We start from the raw sequence: 17,500 nt of genomic DNA, 5'->3' as shown, positions 1-17,500 counted from the left end.
TACCAGTGTTAATGACTAGTAAGTGTTTTTTTGCGAAATGCCTCAAGTGGCTAGGTAGTACACAAAAACATTTGTGTATTTGTACAGTAGATGCTTACCAAGAAGTTAAAGGATTTTGCAGATTAATGTATCGTTTGGAAAATGGAAACGGAACAGATTAGATCATTTTTTTACATTGACCTCAGTGAGGCATTCAAGCGTTTAATACATATATACAGTATAAAATGGAAAATCTAAAATATTTCACACATTTTTATCAACTGTAAAATCTCCTCCACGATTGCTCTCAGGAACTACTGTAACCGGCCACCAAACGAATGCAAAATTATTTCCCAATTTCATTAACAATTAAAAATGATGTCTTCTGCAAAGCAGCGGCAAAGAAGCTCTGTCCCAGTGAAAAGGTTGAAAAATTAAGGAATTAAAAATTTAATTCATTGCAGCTGACTTGGACATGGTCTTATTTTGTCCTTGCTTGTGGAACAGTGGCCATTGAGCACCTTGACTGTGGATGCGTGCACATGGCTTTCTTTTGCACTTGGAATTCTTCATTACTGGTGTGCACAACTGTAGAGACTACGCTTTAAGGCCTTTAAAAGAGGATCCTATTGCTTTTTGAATGGCTTCGTTTTTTGGAAAAGGGGGATAGGGCTGTTGAATGTCACTTGATGAAAGGTTGCACCCGTTTCAGGCAGTTGAAGCAGAGAGGCATCTCCCAGTTGCTGTGCTTCCCAGCTGCAGTGTAAATTCACAGCCTTTGCCTCACGGTTGAAATGTTTATGGCTGGATTTACAGGGTCTCGTTCTGGGCTGCAGTTTGCACAGGGCCCAAGACCCATTTAACACAGAAGCCCCAAGTAAGAGTGACACACAACGCCGCTTTCATTTCACTTCTCTCCTCCTAGCCCTGTAAAAAATAAAAAGTTACCAAATTAGGGTTCAACACTTTTTTTTTTTACCATAAACAACACCACTGTAAAATGTTTCCATTCACAAAGCACTGTAACACATTCCATGTAATTTGGTTGACAAATTCCATCGCACCTTAGTGTTCAAGTTTGTGTGGAGATGTGTGTTCAGCTTCTAGTAAAATTTCCTCTCCCAGTGTTTTCTTTGAGCGAGACTTCTTTTTTTGGGAAGCACGGCGCTGTACAGCACGTCCTGTGTAATTCACTTACTATGGAGGCAGTCAAAATGTGCACCAATCAATCTGAGGGGATGAAGCGAGCATTAGAAGGCCACTATCCTGTGACTAAACACACCCCTTTTATGGAGTGTTGGTGCTAATAAAGAGCCACTTATTACCGAGGCAGAGACCAAAGCCTGGAGCAGGTCAACCATGACTGGCAGTCATCAGTCACTCTTAATGATACTTTTTCCCCTGTGCTTTCAGAGGGATTCCGAGCAGAGCGCAAATCGAGCGGGGTCATCTGCAGTTCATGACCCCCAGGTGGCAAGTTTTCCAAAGAATCCGAAGGCCCTGGCTGCTTGGGTGTGTGCAAGCGTTTGCCATTGTGCACAATAGACACTAAGAGAATAGATCAGGAACGTTTTTCCCTTCCATTTTTGAAGACAGTTATGTGAAGTTTCGCTTCACAGACTTCAACCTTATTGGGGACTAATGCCCTTACCGCCTGTTTTTTTGTTTGTTTGTTGTTGTTTCCCTGTGTTTGTATGCCTTCTGTGTTATTTTTAACAGCGCGTGGCAAAGCCACAGCTCGGATTTTGCGTTGTTTAGAAAACAAAACAACAGATAAGCCGTCGTAAACGTGACAAACCCGTTTGTGGCTTGCGAGGCTAAGCGGATGATTTCCGCCTTGAGCTAAGAGCATTTAGGGGTTTCCAAGAACATCCCACCCATAGTGGGGTTTTCTTTGCTGTTTTTTTTTTATCTGTTTGTGCAGTTTTCGTTTCCTTTTCATCTGTGTCCTGACAGATGTCTGTTAATCAGAGAAGGACTGGCCTACAAATCCTTTACCCACCAGTGACAATACCAAGCCAAGGATGGCGTATTAACAGTTCCTGTACCCCCACCCTCCACCACTTTCCAGTGTTGTCACTTCTCAGGGGTTTTCACAAAATACTAAAAATGGGAGTGATCTATTAAGTAATCTTCACTGATTTTTCTCTGCCTCAATTCCTTGTATCCCCATAGCAACATATTGTTAACTCTTAATGGCAGGGCTGTGCATTGAAGCATCCTATCCTACCAAAAAGGCAAGAATCCCCTGCCTCTCCTATGTATGTTGTTTTGTAGATTTGTGTATTTTTACTTTTGCCTTTAATTAGGTAAAGGGATGGATATAATGAATTTAAATCTTCTTTTCATTGCCAAATAGTATCCCTTCCTTAAAAAAATGCTTTTTCCAGTGTAGAGCCCTAAACACGTTTGTCACACAGAATTGCGTTATGTAAGCAGCCTTTCATTGGGCTTATGTTGCCCTTATAGTTAACATCTTTTTCTGATCTAACTTATTTTGAAAGACGAGCTATACAAATAGCAAGCAGAGCGCGATTTGATCATTATCTGTGTTTCTGAAGACAGCTCTGTGAAAAGCGGACTTTTTTGGAAGCTGTGGTGCTTGCAAAGCCGTGCTCACTGTGGGTATATCTGGAGTGACTGTGAGCTATGAGGGTGTAGCTAGGTCAGCTGTCTAAATACGCACCGTTTGACTTGTTGTGGCGCTTTGGCTGTTTTCTAGAGTGTTCACAGTAATTATTTAGCTAAAAATGCCAATGAATTACATATTTCTCTTTTCTTCTCTTTCTTTTATTTTCCAGCTAGCAAGCATTTGCAACTTACTTGCACAGTGGAAAGCAACCGGAACACAGTAGCGTTTCGGAAGTACGCAACATTCAATAAGCTCCGAGAAATCAGATGTTGAGGGAAAATTCCCCAAAATAGAAAAAAATGAAGCATTCAATTGTAGTCTATGCTGGTAATGAATGAGTAGTGTTTTTTGCAGCCGTGTACAGCTATACTGTAATTTCTAGAAGCTTCCTCTCATTGGTATCATTGAAATCACCCTGCAGTCTTTTGATTCCTTCCAGATTGCACTCTCTGTACTGTATCGCAGACAGGCCCTTATCTGTGTTAGTGTGAGGCTGCCGCTGCTCGCAGCGCAGAACCTGAACTGCAGCTCGGAGAGCTGCTTGACAAATGCGGTTGTTTTATTAAAGATTTCTCAGTAGCATTAAATGGAGAAATGCTAGAGTTCCATCTTTTAAAAAAAATTGTTTGACAGTTTTAAAAACCTTCACGTTTCTAATGTGTGCGCATACAGGAGAGGGCAGGTTTATGTTTACCTCTGTAAAAGCATGCCCAATGACCTTGTTGTGCTTTTTTTTGTTTAAAAAAAAAGCATGCATATGCGAATGTAAAAAGCCTGTGAAAGAGAAATAACAGAGGAAGAAACAAAATCCCTATAAAGGGCATAGTCTCAGTCCATGCCAAAAAGTTGATTTCCTTTTTCAGTGGAGTCATACATCACCAGGCCTCCCAGCTGCAGTGTCAGGCCCTGACAGAATGACATGTGTCATTTATCAAAGAGGCCAGGCTAGGCCTTGGGAAACGTACATGACAAAGCCTGAGAGAGTTCATTCCACAGTCCCCTCCCACTCTCGCTTTGCCTGTTGCCAGAAAAGTCTGTAATGTTTCTGTCTTCCCCACACCAATGCGCTCTCCTGTTAACCTCCTGCGTGCTGGTTGAAACCTAACAGCTGTGTCCTCACCCTCTGCTTTTTTAACAAAAACTCTTGTTACGCCATCCCTTTTTCATAACCCGGTATGTCACACTGGGGTTGTCCGGTCTTTGCTCAGTGCCAACTTCGGCTCGTTCCAGATGAGGGGTTCCAGGTTCTCTGTGAAGGAACGTTGTTTGGTACCATGGTGTTAATAAATAATGCCCCCGCCTCCCTTCACACTCACAGCCCCAGCTTAGCCTCCTCTGGTAATTTGCTGTTTTATGGCACAGCAGATGAGACGATTTTTGCTGTTGTCTGGTGGTACTTAACATCACATCAGACAGATTTGATTTTATTCGGCCCATAAGCTGCAGGATTTTGGTAATGGTAGCTTGAGTATGCAGGCATGACACTTCTCTGAACCCTGTTACTCATCTTCATCTTAAAGTCTGTTAAATTATATGAGCTTGTACATTGGACTAGAATGCGAAGTTGTGTAACACTTGCGGAAAAAAAAACGGTAAACGGATCCATGACAGCACACATTCCTTTGAAAAACCTCAAGCTAGCACTGTCCAGTTTGAACACCTTCAAATTTAAACAGGGATTTTTTTTCCCCCAAACAAAGTTCCACTGCCCGTTGGCTTTTTTTTAACTTGTTGTAATGTTGTGTAGCAGCAGACTCTACATCTGGTGTCTAATCTGCTCTGCAGCTAGGAGCGCAGGAGTTAGTTGGGAAACAGTGAGATCAGTATGTGGAGATACACATTTAATAATTCAGTTCACTCAGCGAGCATGGAGAGGGGAAGAAAAACTGGTACCTTGGGGATAGCCCTGGTGATTTTTTTTCATCTTCCTTCAAAAGATTTTGTACACCATTAACGGAATATTCCGCGTTTCTGGAAGGTAACAGAGCAGGGCAGGTCAAGAACAGTTCACTCGAGGTGCACAAAGGCAGTGAGAAATAGCTCTGAGAGAGTTACGTCTTTGACACCACGAAAGCAGCATTTTGTAGGTTTAAATGTTCCAGCTTTGAAGGATAAACGTGTAAGCACACACAGCTTATCTGTTGCCAAAGCATGGCCGCCGTCTCAGAATTTCTAACTCCCCCCCCCCTCGCCCTGACAGGACTGTTCTTTTCATTTGTCTTCATAAGCCTAATTTATTTTTGCAGCCAGATGTCAGCTGACAGGCATCACTCAGGGCTGCCTTCCCCCACTGTTAGGAGGTCAGCAAAACAGTCACGTTCCCCCATTTTACTGAATCCCCATCAACATTATTGAAGATGGATGTGTCTTTAAAGCAAAGATTGATTGTGGATATCGGAGTTATGGTGTCATTTATCATGCCGAATATTATTTAGACTTTGGATTGTGCATGGCTGGAACTTGAGACGTGGCCAGGGAGGGGAGAATTTGGAGGACTCTGAGTTTGACAGAAAGTCGAATGGACAGCAGTACGGGGACCTTTGCAAAGACCTGTTCAGAAAATGATAAGTTTTGGACTTCGATTTTTACTCCATTACCCCAGTCCGGAGAGCCATTGTGTTTTAACACGGCTGAGGGTTGTATTGCCGGCTTACTCTGAGAAATCTCCTGCTCCCTCCCCCTTCAAATGTTTATATTTATCCCAAATGACCCTTCTTTAACACAAGACATCAAGTTCAGGATTTGATTTACTGTTGCCTTCGAATGTTGTTCACTCCCTGTCCTGTCTACGTTTTCCCCCCTCAGCTATCAGGATTTGAAGGGGGGTGTTGGATCTGCTATGACAGACGATCACCATGCTATGAGTTCAGCAAGTCTTCTTGATTGTTTTTCCTTTTTTCAGTGGTTTAAGACTGTGCTTTTTGCTGTAGAGACCTGCCTTTTTCGTAACCTTGAACAAATATGATCGTTTTAAAACTTTGGGTTTTTTGTACTGTAGTACAGATTTTTCAAAAGGGAGCAAACCTGTGCTTGTCTGCAGTGCACCCTGTGAAAGGAGAGGTTTTTTTAGGGTCTACATGGAAATGCAGAGTTTTGTTGCAATGTTGGTCAGGAACAAAACTTAAATTTTAATGGAGGATTGTGTAGGTGTTCCATGATCAGTTTGTTTTCTGCTGTTGTTGCAGAAACAAAGTCCAGACTGTTTTTTTAGCATTATTTTAAATAAGGGTGCATGTGTACACTTCTCACCTCCTCATCAAAAATACAACACCGACCTGTCCCATCTTATTGCATAGTTCTTGTAAAATCAGGGCTTCAAACACAATTAATCACGTAGATATTAAAGGTTTTACTCTTTGGGGAAATAAAATCATACTATTGAATTATCTAGCTCTGTGTATGTAGTATTTTTTGTACATTTTAAGATTGTGTGTGTCTGGTGTGCTACTTGGACTAGAATTTCTCAGAATGTCTCAGAATAAGCAGAAATATAGAATGGTTCCTGATGACAGTTCAGTCAGTGCCTACAATAATAGCAGCTTTTTCAGGCTTTGCAAAAGAAAAAGATGGCAACTTATTTATCTTATTACAAAATAAATTGTGGATAAATCAAGACAGGAGAGTGAGGAGTTTGTGCTTCTTTGTGGTTGTTGGGGAAGAAATTGAATTCTGCAGCAAAGTACACTGCACATGTTTACAAATGTGTACGTTTTTTTGTGAATACACACACAAGATGGACATGGCCTTAGCATTTCCTTAGTCTTCCCTTGCTTATAGCAGAAACTTATGGAGAGATTTGAAAGAGTCCCTTGGCCGTACGCAGTTAAAAAGCGGATTATGGGAAAGATAAGCTGAAAGAATGCATTGTGTTCCAAGTGTTTAAAGTTGAAAGCTCACTGAAATCACACAAGCCATTTAAAAGTATATATTTTAATAATGAGAAATAAGAAAAGTCCTCCTTACCTGCTGGATGCAGCCTTATTACTTTTGTTTGCATTGCTTGAAAATAGTAGCGGCTTGATGGGGTTTTTTAGCTGGCTGAGAGGATCTTTTTGAAGAGGCCTTGGACCTTTGGCACTCCTGCAGGGAGAGTGAGAAGGCTCAGGATGGCTACGTTGGTACACGGCTGTTGTTGCTAACCCGAATGTTGCACAGAAGTACACATACCTCTCTGAGTAGCAGTCGTTTAATACAACCGCGTTCGCTGCAGCCGTTATCTCATTGCCGGGAGCTACATTTTTCATCCAAGGGCGTGGTACCGAGTCAGTGCTTGACTATGGATTTGGATAAAAAAAACAGCCAAGATGTTCTTAAGAACACTCAGCAAAAACTATCACCTTCACGGTGGGGATCTGTATCCCAGTTTTGTCATTTAAAACGGCACCTTTAACCTTTCCCCCCCATTTCACTGTATTTCAGTTAAACTCGCGTTTCCTTCAACGCTGAGCCAGTATACTTTAGAACGGGGAAGCTGTGGGGATCCTTAATGGCACTGTGGATGCGCTTTATGAGCCTGAATTTATTTTTTCCTGTCATTAGCAAACTAGAACCCACAAAGAGACTGACAGTATATGGGAGAGGAGATTGATAGCTTATTGTGCATCCAGACTGAGCTAGATAGAACTGGTGAGGTCATGACCTAAGACCAGCCTCCTTCCTCTCTGCCTCTCGGCTGCCTTTTCTCCCTCAGCTGTAATTGTAGCTAATTTAGTACAGGGCTCTGCTGACTGTGGTGAGGAAGCTATGCCTCCTTAACAACCCCCCCCCCCCCCATGTTACAGTTTGACCAGGTATTGTTGACTGTGAAAAAACAAGGTTGTTGTATACGAATTGATTACTTTCAGAAAACACAGCCTAAAACCACCAAGCAAACTTTCAATAGTGATTGAACGCAAACAAACAAAAAAACGTAACCAAGCACAAACATGAAATCTCCAGAAAACAAAAGCAGGCAGTTTGGCTGTGATGGAGGTCTGACTAGTCTGTTAAATTTGCAGTCTAGTGTTCATGAACCATGGACACTGGTGCCCCATCCACATAGAGAGCCACTCTGTGCTGCCGCCTCTCCTTTCCTTTGAAGGAGTTTGGTAGTGAAACACCGTGACCTCAGGTTGTTTGTGTTGTAAACACACTCTGAGGTGACTGTCCGTTTGGGTTCAGTGTGGTTGTAGCGGATTCAGCAGAAGGGTAACCTTACCCGCGTGTCAAGACTGCAGATGTGTCTACATGACAAAGATGAAGGCAAAGCGCTGTGCAAGAGCCGTGGGAAAGACAAAGCCCCCGTTCTACGCAAAAAGTATCCTGAAAATGTCCAGAAGCAAATTGATATTTATGAACCGCAGCACCTTTGGGCTTTGTGCAATGTCCAGGAATTCACTAAATGTTGTTTTTAATTAACAACTTATTTAAAATGGCAGAGCCAGCAATTCTCCCTGCTGACATGTTCATGTTTAGCCTGTTGGGGTGTTTTTGACTCGCGCAGGGTTCTTCTGGAAAGTTCTCTCCTTTATGATCTGCGGGGGGAACGTATCAACAGTTCGACCTGCCAGACAACAAAAACGCATTTGTTTTGTGAAAGAGTTGGCGAAAAAAGAGAGGAAGAAAAAACAGGCATTCATCAGTCTTTTAATAAAGAACAGACAAACAGGAAGTGAAATCATATCTTAATGAGTGACACGACTCTGCTTTGAGCAAGACAAAACAGGCACGTAGACAAGTCATCAGTCACACCTGTTCCCCAAGTGCCCTGTTACCTGTCAGTCTATCACTGGCAAACAAATCAGGCAGTTAACGGTGGAGTGTTAAAAAAACTATTCTGTAGAGCAGCAAGCCTTAAAATAGCTTAACTGTTACCTACAAGCTCCAAGATGATTTTTTTCTAGGTTTTAAGTACTAAGAAATTTTCAAATATTCATTTATTATTATTTCACAGGAACATGCTCAATAAGGTTTAAATTCTTTATTTTGGGCATTCTTGTTACATGCCCTGACCACTTGCTGTAACAGAATTGTTTTAGTCGACCGGCGAAGGAGTGGCTCGTTGTGGTGCTTTATCCATTCATCCCAGCCAAGGGGACGGGGGAGGCTCATGACACCACAGTGACCTGCCCCCAACCTGTCACGTGCTCTTCCTGCAGCCTTAACTCAGTAACAGTACAGCGGGGTATTCTAACAGGAAGTGTAGAAATTATGTCACTTAAACAGCCTCCTTGTTGTAGTGACCCCCTCAGAGGAAACATATTTAAAGGCTTTTCTCAAATACTTCCTTTAGTGGACTTCAACAACCGGTCAGACGGCTTTCTTTGGGAAAGAAATCGAATCTCCCTTGTGCAGCATTTTGTTCCATCTCGGGATTTTTGCCAGCTGCAGATTTCAGTTGTATTGGCAAAGGAGAAAAGTAAATATCTGGCTAACACTTCCGTTTAAGGGGTCACAGGTTCTATTTAGAACGTCTTCATGGCCTGTGATAGATGAACAGAACATTAATGCGGTGTTAATTACCCGGTAGGAACTGAGCCCTACAAGTGATTAATTGCTATTAAAAGCAGACTGTTCTATATGTAAATACAAATATGTGGATACTTAAGTATTAATTACATTGATACGTCTTTAGAAAGTGGATCCAATATAGATGTATTTTTTTCATTCAGTTTCAATTCAGTGTAATTTCTTTGCAGATTGGCTCTGATGTTAAAAAAACAACAACAAAATATCCAGCACCTGCTGTTTGTATGTAATGTCTGAATTAGCTCAAAATATAAATATAGTGCAACAGGGGGCTGTATTTTGGTATTTCACTGTAAAATGAGATGGCCTGTGATCATTATATTAAACGGTTGAGCTTAAGACTGTGGAAGACTATTACCGTGTCTGATGTGGTTTTTTTTTTAATGTTACGAAAGTAATGATAGGATACACTCACAGGTTGAAACCGTCTCATAAACACAGAGGAAGCAGTGCAGTTTTGTTGTGGAGCCCTTAGATATCTTCTGTGTGTGTTTATTTCTTTGAGGGGAAAAAAAAAACTTTTTCACCACCTATTTTGGTTGCAGTTGTTTTGAAGCTCTAAAATGTATGTAACTTGAAACTAGGATGGAATTTACTCCTTTCCTTTGGTATTTTTTTTGTCTGGTCTTAATGCACATCTGAAGAGCTGAGGCTGCAAATCCTGATTAACCAAGGGACTTGGAAACAGCGTGAAAGTAAGAGTCGAAGTGTTTAATTGTGTCGACAACAACTGCATGTCTCGGGGAGCACAGGATTTATCAAGGTGCGTTAGTGAGTGCAGCAAATGTCACACGAGTCTTTGTTTTCGAGCTTTCTGGGTTTTTTTCCTACTCATCTGAATGAAGTGATATATGGTAGTTATCCATCTTTAGGGTCATTTATCAACTTTTAGTTGCTAGGCAACAAAGTCAGCAGCTGTTTTCTTTGTTTTTGGCTGAAAAGTTGTCAGTCAGTGCACACAGGTGAAGTTTTGGGTCAGCTGTTAAAAAGAGATTTAAAGAGACAGGGGCATTTTCTTTTCACAAGAAGTTTTCTGTGCTCACAAGTAATAATGTAGTGACATCCTCACTGCAATTGAAGCACAAAATGGCCAGACTGTTCCTTAAAGATAGATGTTTCCTGTAGTACAAGTCTTTTCTAAGTGCAAAGGAGATCATACAATGGCCTGTATTTGTTGTCTCCAGATTGATATTTGATTGATATGCATGGTATTTTCACAACTAACAACCAACATGTAAATGGAGGTGGCCTGTGTAGACACAAAAACACCACTTTTTTTTTAATGGTGAATGGAAGATAAACTGTAAATGCAGTTTTACTCCATAATCTGTTCCTGTGCTTTTTAAACTCCACAGTGTGCTTGTTTAAGATTTACACTTTTGAAATAAAACTAATTCTGTAATGCAGTTGAATTTTCTCCTCTAACCATTTTACCAACTACATATATACGTGTGTATGTGTGACTTGGATATTAAAATGATATTTTTTCTTTAATAATCTATTATAGGAAGAAAACATAGATTTTTGCATTCCTTGGGTCATTTTCCACTTTTCTGGACACAGGACCACGATTCTGATGGCACTGTTGAGTCTAATACACAGCACAACATCTTATCCAGCTCTTGTCGTAGACTACACCACGTGGGACTGCTGAGCTGCATGTCAGATATTTAATTCAGGAGGAGTTCAGTGTGAATCAAGTAAAGGAAGCACAAAACAGTCAGGAAGAAGACTTCCTTTCTGCATAAAGGCTGCCTAAACAAACAGCAGGCACAAAAAGGAATTAGCAATGGCAGAACTATTCAGAAAAGCTCTCAGCATGTTGATATTGAGGAAAGGGTTTCATATGAATTGTTAGGTGTGCGGGTTCAGATTGACAAGCTGTGATCTTCCAGATTTTAAGCGGTTCAGTCTGCTATAGGACAGTGCATTTCCAGTATAGTAGGAGCAACTACATTACTACTACAATTTCTTTTTTCAAATACAAACAAGATGTTTGTTTCTTAAATAGGAGTAATATATATCCCACTTGCTTGATCATTGCCAGTGACAGGTGAAGAGCAGACATTCTTGAGATTTCTATTGCTTTCTGTCTGGCTTTTAAATAAAAGTACAGGTCATTTTTCACACACAGCAGTTCGAAATTCTGTATTGTCACAGACATTTTTGTTTATTTTACGCTGATCTTGAAGAGAAGTCGCATAATTCAGTAGAAACTAAGTGTAGTAAGTAGGGCTGCAAAAATAAACTTTGACAAAGCATTTCTGGGAAGCTCTTTCGTACCTGGAGTCTTCAAGTCAGCATTTGTTAGTATCAGGATTTTTATGAAATATATATATACCAGCAGCTAATTGAAATTTTGATTTTATCATCCAGGTATGTGCCCTTAGGGCTGCTACAGGGTATGCTAGGCCTGTAAAGCATCGCTGAAAATCAAAGCATTATGCGATGTTTGTGTGTCTGTGCATTCCTTCTCATAAAATGTGACTCAGAATTTACAAATTACTGTTTCTTAGATGATAGGGAATTAAATGCTTCTGTTTCAGCTCGGTCACTTTGCTTTGCTCTCGATACTTTGAATGCCCACGTTCAGAGGTAACTGCAGAGGCCTTGGCTTCCCTGTGAAATGAACTGAAGAGAGAGGCAGACCTTTATCCTGGGAATGCAGTAAGCTCTGAATTTAGAAGCCCGTTCTCGGACAAACCTGTATATAAAGGCTGGTTCGGGCTAACAGGCTTTTAACCCAGCTCTCCTGCAAGCCTACGTGTGTCCTCTGAAGCAGGAGGCCCTCGAACCTTTGTGACAAGTGCTTTGTTTTTGTGAAAGTGTTCCACATAAAGGAACAGATGGGGCCTGGGCTCCTGCTCTTATGATATAATGGCCATTCTTTCATCGTTGAGCAGTTCTGTTCTGACATGGGGAAAGGTGATTTATGTAGCTTGCCTGTTGTCATCATGGCTCCCTGGATGTGTGTTGAGGGGCTTTGACAAACAGAAAGATCTGTGCTGGAAGACCGAATCTCAGGGGGAAGGGAGAAGTTCTCAAAGATTGTGCAGCTAAAAGAAGCTTTCAAGGAGCTGGACATTTTTTGTTATAACCTGTATTGAATTGATTTGAGGGTCAACAGTACAGCAAAATCTAAAATAGTTCAAACAAAGCAGTTTAAAACCAAGTGTTACCTCAATACGGACATTCTCACATTAAAAAAAGTTCAAGGTATCACAGAAAGGTTGCTTGTCAGAATTTGTAAAAATACTGTATTTTTTACTTTAATTTAGATATTTTCCAGTGTATAACCTTGACTGTTTTTTGTGCACCCTAGTACTAGAGTACATTTATCTAAAAGCATTTCCGAGACAATGTGAATACCTTCACTAAAGCCTTTTCTGGGCCGTGAGTAAGGGCAATCATACACAAACATACTCAGAAACATTGCTCAAAGGAGTGAAACACATAAAATTAAAGATTATGTCATTAGTCGTTGCTTAATTTGTAGCTAATTAAACCTTGCAGAGGATTTCCTCATGAATAACAACTAATCTGTTTACTGTTGTAATGCATTGTATAAAAGCACAACACCCCTCCTTACTGCTAATTACAATAAGTAATTATTTGTCATGGTATTAAGGTGAAGATTAAAATGCTCTTTCCAAATTAATCTTCAATCAACAGTTTGTTAATTAGCTAACCTGCTCTAATTGGGCCACATTTTGCTGACATCTCACTGAAGGATCACTTGATTCAGGGCCCTTTCATGAATACACTAAATTTGGAACTTCCTTTCCACTGTGCAGCTCTGATATGCAAGCTGAGGGTTAATTATGAGGGGCCCAAAACAAGATGGAACTGCAAACCATTTTTTTGCTGCATTAACAGCCATTACCCTGCAGTCTTCACTAGCAAAAGCTTGTATCCAAAACCTCTGGCATCTACTATTGAGTCCTCAAATTCACTCACTGCCAAATTCCACTCGGTCCTCAGTTTACGAACAATCTCCAAAGCCCCATTCATAACTTGGAACGTTCTTGTGTTGAACATTTTTTGGGCTTTTTTTTTGGAAGCTTTTACATGTTGCAGAATTCTTTCTTTGCCCTTAATAATTGTTCCAATAGTCAAGCGATTAAGGCCAAGAGCATTGCTAATTTGAAACAGAGTTTCACCTTATTTTTTGCTTTTTAATGATGTTGAAGGGTGTCACCCCTTCAGTTTGAGATGTTAATATCATCATTGTTCTTTCTCGAGGATGAAGAATCTATTACAATGGAAGAGTCCCACAATCAGAGTCACCAAAGTAAAAAAACAATTAAATGAAAAAATGTAATTACATTTAATTAAAAAAGTACTTACCCTACTTACTCGATATACTGATTAAGTGAATACAGTTTTAATGACAGCTTTTTGGGAAGAAAAAAATATATCCTGGTTTTAGAGACATTTTTTAGAGATTTAAAATTGTAAATAAAAATAGAATAAAGGTGTTATATGATGATTTTTTTTATATTCTGGACTGTTGCTGTAATTAAACATAGTTGCAGGGCTGAATAATTGTGGAAAAGCATCATTATATATTTTTTTCTAAATATTTCAAGATGATATAATGATTTTTGCTGTGAAAAGATTAAAAGTTGTCTACTGTACATTAATATAGAAGCTGAAAAACAACGTTTTTTAAATGTTGTGGTGCTTGTCATTGATGTCTTTTTGGATAGGTTTTTAATCCTCTCTAAACATGACTTTACTTGCTTTGTAGTCTCTATGCCAGAACCACCATAAGAAAGAAACTGAAGGATCTCTCACAATATTCACCGAATGGTCAGGACAACAGTTTTCTGCATGCTGAATAAGTTAGCCGAAACAGTGTATAGTAAAATAAGTTGACTACAGCACTCGACATCCTCATCGGTCAATTGTAAAATTAGATTATAGAACTTAAGTTAATAATCTTAACTTATTAAGATTATAGAACTAACCTGTGATGCATTTACATTTACCTTTTGTCCTTTCTTGAAAATAGTTTTGAACTTTTTTTTTATTTTCAACAAAGAACATAAGGGAAAAATGGACCCCTATAATAAACCACACCCAGGGAATGGGAGCTTGCATACGAAGCAGATTTGAAGATTATTAAGCAGATTTGAAGATAAGAGAGCATCTGACTGGTCTGTTCTAGAAATTTGATCATGCACATGTATCTCCCCCATTATAAAAAGTGTAAGAATATCATAACAGGGCATTCTGTTGGCAAGGTCAGAAGCTCCTTTCTTTAAAACCATTACTTCTGGGCCTCTTCACAAACTTGCAGGCCCATTGAAGGGCTGCAGGTGGTCAGGGTGGACGTGCTTTCATACTTGTCACCACTGTCATATGCTTTCAAAAACTGGACATCTTCAGGGGAGCAGAGGTGTACAGTTCAGGACTCCTAGAACCAATTCCCCCACTTTGGTCTCACCATTGGTGGCTCCTAAGGTTGAATTAGGTAAGGGGTTACTGAGTGGACTGTTAAATCTTGTTTTTTCAATAAGCAGTCTGCTCACGGATGACACCGCACTTTGGCAGGCCCACTTTATGACCCTCAATTTTAGAAGCGACTTGGCCTTTATTTTGCATTTGAATGGCTGCTCTGATATTTGTGCAAGGTCTAAATAGGCTGGCTTTAGCAATAAAATAGTAATCTCTCAGAAGGCTAGTTAGTGCCTCCGCTTAGAGATTCCTGTACGGACTACTTCAGAGCACAGCTACACAGATTGACAAAGGACTTGGGAAGAAAGGGGATTGTATTGCTCAGTTAAACTTGTAAGAACTGTTGCCTCACATGTTGTTTTTTGGGGTCTGCACAGTCCACCTCCGAAAATAAATACACTAATGAGAGAGATTGGCCAAGTCAGGTTTCGATTGCTCCTGTATAACGTTAAGCACTAGATCCACCTTCCGAAAGCCTTCTTGATTGTTACAGATGAAGAGGAATAATGATCTCAGGGGCCCGTCCTCCAGCATGATCCTTTCTGGGGAGCTACAGAGATGAATATGTATATATTTTATTGCTGCTCTCCTGTATCCCACTTAATTCTGTGGAATTGGATTTATAGTGCTTCTTATTGTTGGCTCTTCATGTGTTGAGATTAGTTTCTGCATGTACTGTAACTATGCTTAGGAATGTGTATCATAACATAAGAGCACCAGTGACGCTTCACATGTGTTTATGTGCACTACATATAAACAACAGATCATGAAGCCAGAAAAACAATATCCTTTAAAATGATTTTTCAGTATTGTATGCTTTGCATTAAAGATATTTTTTGTAGTTTATCTAATCCTCTCAGCTTTCCTTCAATTTGTCATTCTAGCTAAGACATACCACATTTCTTTGTGATACTAATTTTGTTTAATATTATTTTGTTTATAATAAAATCCATTTCAGTAGTCACAAATACATGGAGTCTAATGTCCGATGTTAGTTAGCGTCAGAAGAATAATATGTGAAGCAACTGACAGAGCTGTTCCTCTTTGTAAACTATTTTAGCTTTTAGAAGTGCAAAACAAGTCAAAGAAACCTCCTGCTGTTTTGATTTCACATTACTCATTGTGTATCAGTTCATCTCTGTCAAGGTAAGATAACAGCTGCTGGTAGTGCAGATATTTTAGTGCTTACAGGCAGCTTTACTTTAACGTGTTTCCAGGTGAAGCTTTGTGATGACTTTAAATTCTTATCCCAGCAGTACCAACCATATACAGCTATTTTTGTGGGAAAAAGCTTGCAGTAATGTTAATTTAGTCAAAAATCAGATGGGGGGGAGCGCATTCTACAAATTGTATTAGTGTTGTGGCATGCGCATACAAAGAACAGAGAGACTGCTATTATTAAGTACAAACCTTTGCTAGTAAATATAGTGAGCCTACTGAAACAATGTCTTTAATCCCGTCAGGGGGTCTCTGTTTAGGGTGTCTGGGGCCGCAGCCTGAGGGTGGTGCATTTGAACAGCTTCCTTGTGATTGTCTGCGTGTGCACAGATGCCGACACGAGCTAACGAGACTCTCGATATAACCCCATTGCACTCCTTCACTGCCCAGCTTATGAGTCCAAAGAATCTGGACATCTGAAAATCTCCTCCTCCTCACACAGTCCCTGTCCTGTCCAACAGCGAACAGCGTGTGCAACATTCGAAACGCTGACAGGCCGGACAATAGACAAATGAGCCCTGATGCAGTTACGGGTTGATTATTTCTCATCGCACATTGGCTGCTCCCAGTCACTTGTCTAAGTGAAGCAATCAATCTGTAAAATGCTGAACTTTTTTTCCCCTTAATTGATCCTTCCTTGTCATCACATGAATACTTGAAACTTAAAAAAAGTTGTGTGGATTGTCCCTAGTGTGTTGTGCCTGGAAACGTGGTATGACCTCACAAACTGAGCTTCTGCATCTTCCGCTCCGAAATAAGCTGTCTGTGGGCAAGACTGTTTTCTTCTCTTTAGAAATATTGTTTATTTCAGTTTGGTTGGGTGTCAGTTTAAAACCTGAAAGAGCTACAAAAGATGCATCTTGTAGCATCGGGTCACGTGTCAGGGGGTAGCCTCTGGTGGTCTTTACTTCTGCTGATGGAAATTACACTCATCCCAGAAAACATTCAGAAGTTTAAAGTTGTCCTGCTGAGGCAGCAAAAAGTCAAAAGGGTTCGTCTGTCTGGAAATCAGTAGCTGTGACCTGGATATAACGAGCACTTGACACGAGCGGAGGCGAAATGAGCATGGAGGAGTGGGAGAGCTTGGCCTCCCGTGTCGCGCAGGGCCTGACCCAGATGCTCTTGCGAAAAGGGAGAGGTTACAGGACAAGTAGCATGCTTCGTGTTTATGCTCGTTCTGGATTTTGAGGCTCCTATTGCTCCTATTATTTCAGTACAAGGTGACGTTCGAGCAAGAGCACCTTCCGAAGAGACGTGGAGAAAGCTGTCCCGTGTATGACAGGGAGTGAAAGGGGTGCTTTGTGTTGACTTCCGATAACATATCGGGGCCGAGATTAAAATCGTTCCCCAGAGAGGTCTTATTTTCTTTGGCTTCTGTCTGTGTCGTCTCAGCCCCTTCCCTCGTTTTTTTCCCCTGCAAGCCTCCGAGGGTTAAAGAAGACAGTCATGCTCTCTTGGCACTGCCATCTCCCTTTCGGAAAGCGCTCACCATTGTTTGAAGTTAATGTGAAATGCGCTGTCTATATGACCCATTTTAGCAGCCCATTAGCATAATTTGACTGTCGCATGGCCACTGAGTTAATGTACTTGCAAATGACAGGGAAAGTGTGTTATACGACCTTAGGGTTTTTAAAAATTAAATGATGAAGTAGGCTGTATTTTGCATAAGTACAGACCTGGTATGTTTTCTTCCCTTTCTGTCTC

General features: G+C 40.5%; 1 protein-coding gene and 1 long non-coding RNA gene across 4 annotated transcripts in view; one reads left to right on the top strand and one right to left on the bottom strand.

The window, feature by feature from the left end:
• tshz1 (teashirt zinc finger homeobox 1) overlaps positions 1-17,500 on the top strand; it is a 41,957-nt gene that overhangs the window by 11,551 nt on the left and 12,906 nt on the right. The window lies entirely within an intron of this gene.
• On the bottom strand, positions 182-7,263 carry LOC148651233 (uncharacterized). The gene is made up of 2 exons (XR_015925528.1): positions 6,575-7,263; positions 182-906 (listed from the first exon to the last, which is right to left on the bottom strand). It is a non-coding gene; the product is annotated as an uncharacterized LOC148651233 (long non-coding RNA).

Source organism: Lepisosteus platostomus, chromosome 12 (genome assembly GCF_059453375.1).
Source record: "Lepisosteus platostomus isolate fLepPlt1 chromosome 12, fLepPlt1.hap1, whole genome shotgun sequence".
NCBI lineage: Eukaryota > Metazoa > Chordata > Actinopteri > Semionotiformes > Lepisosteidae > Lepisosteus > Lepisosteus platostomus.
This window is presented reverse-complemented; position numbering and strand designations above follow the sequence as displayed.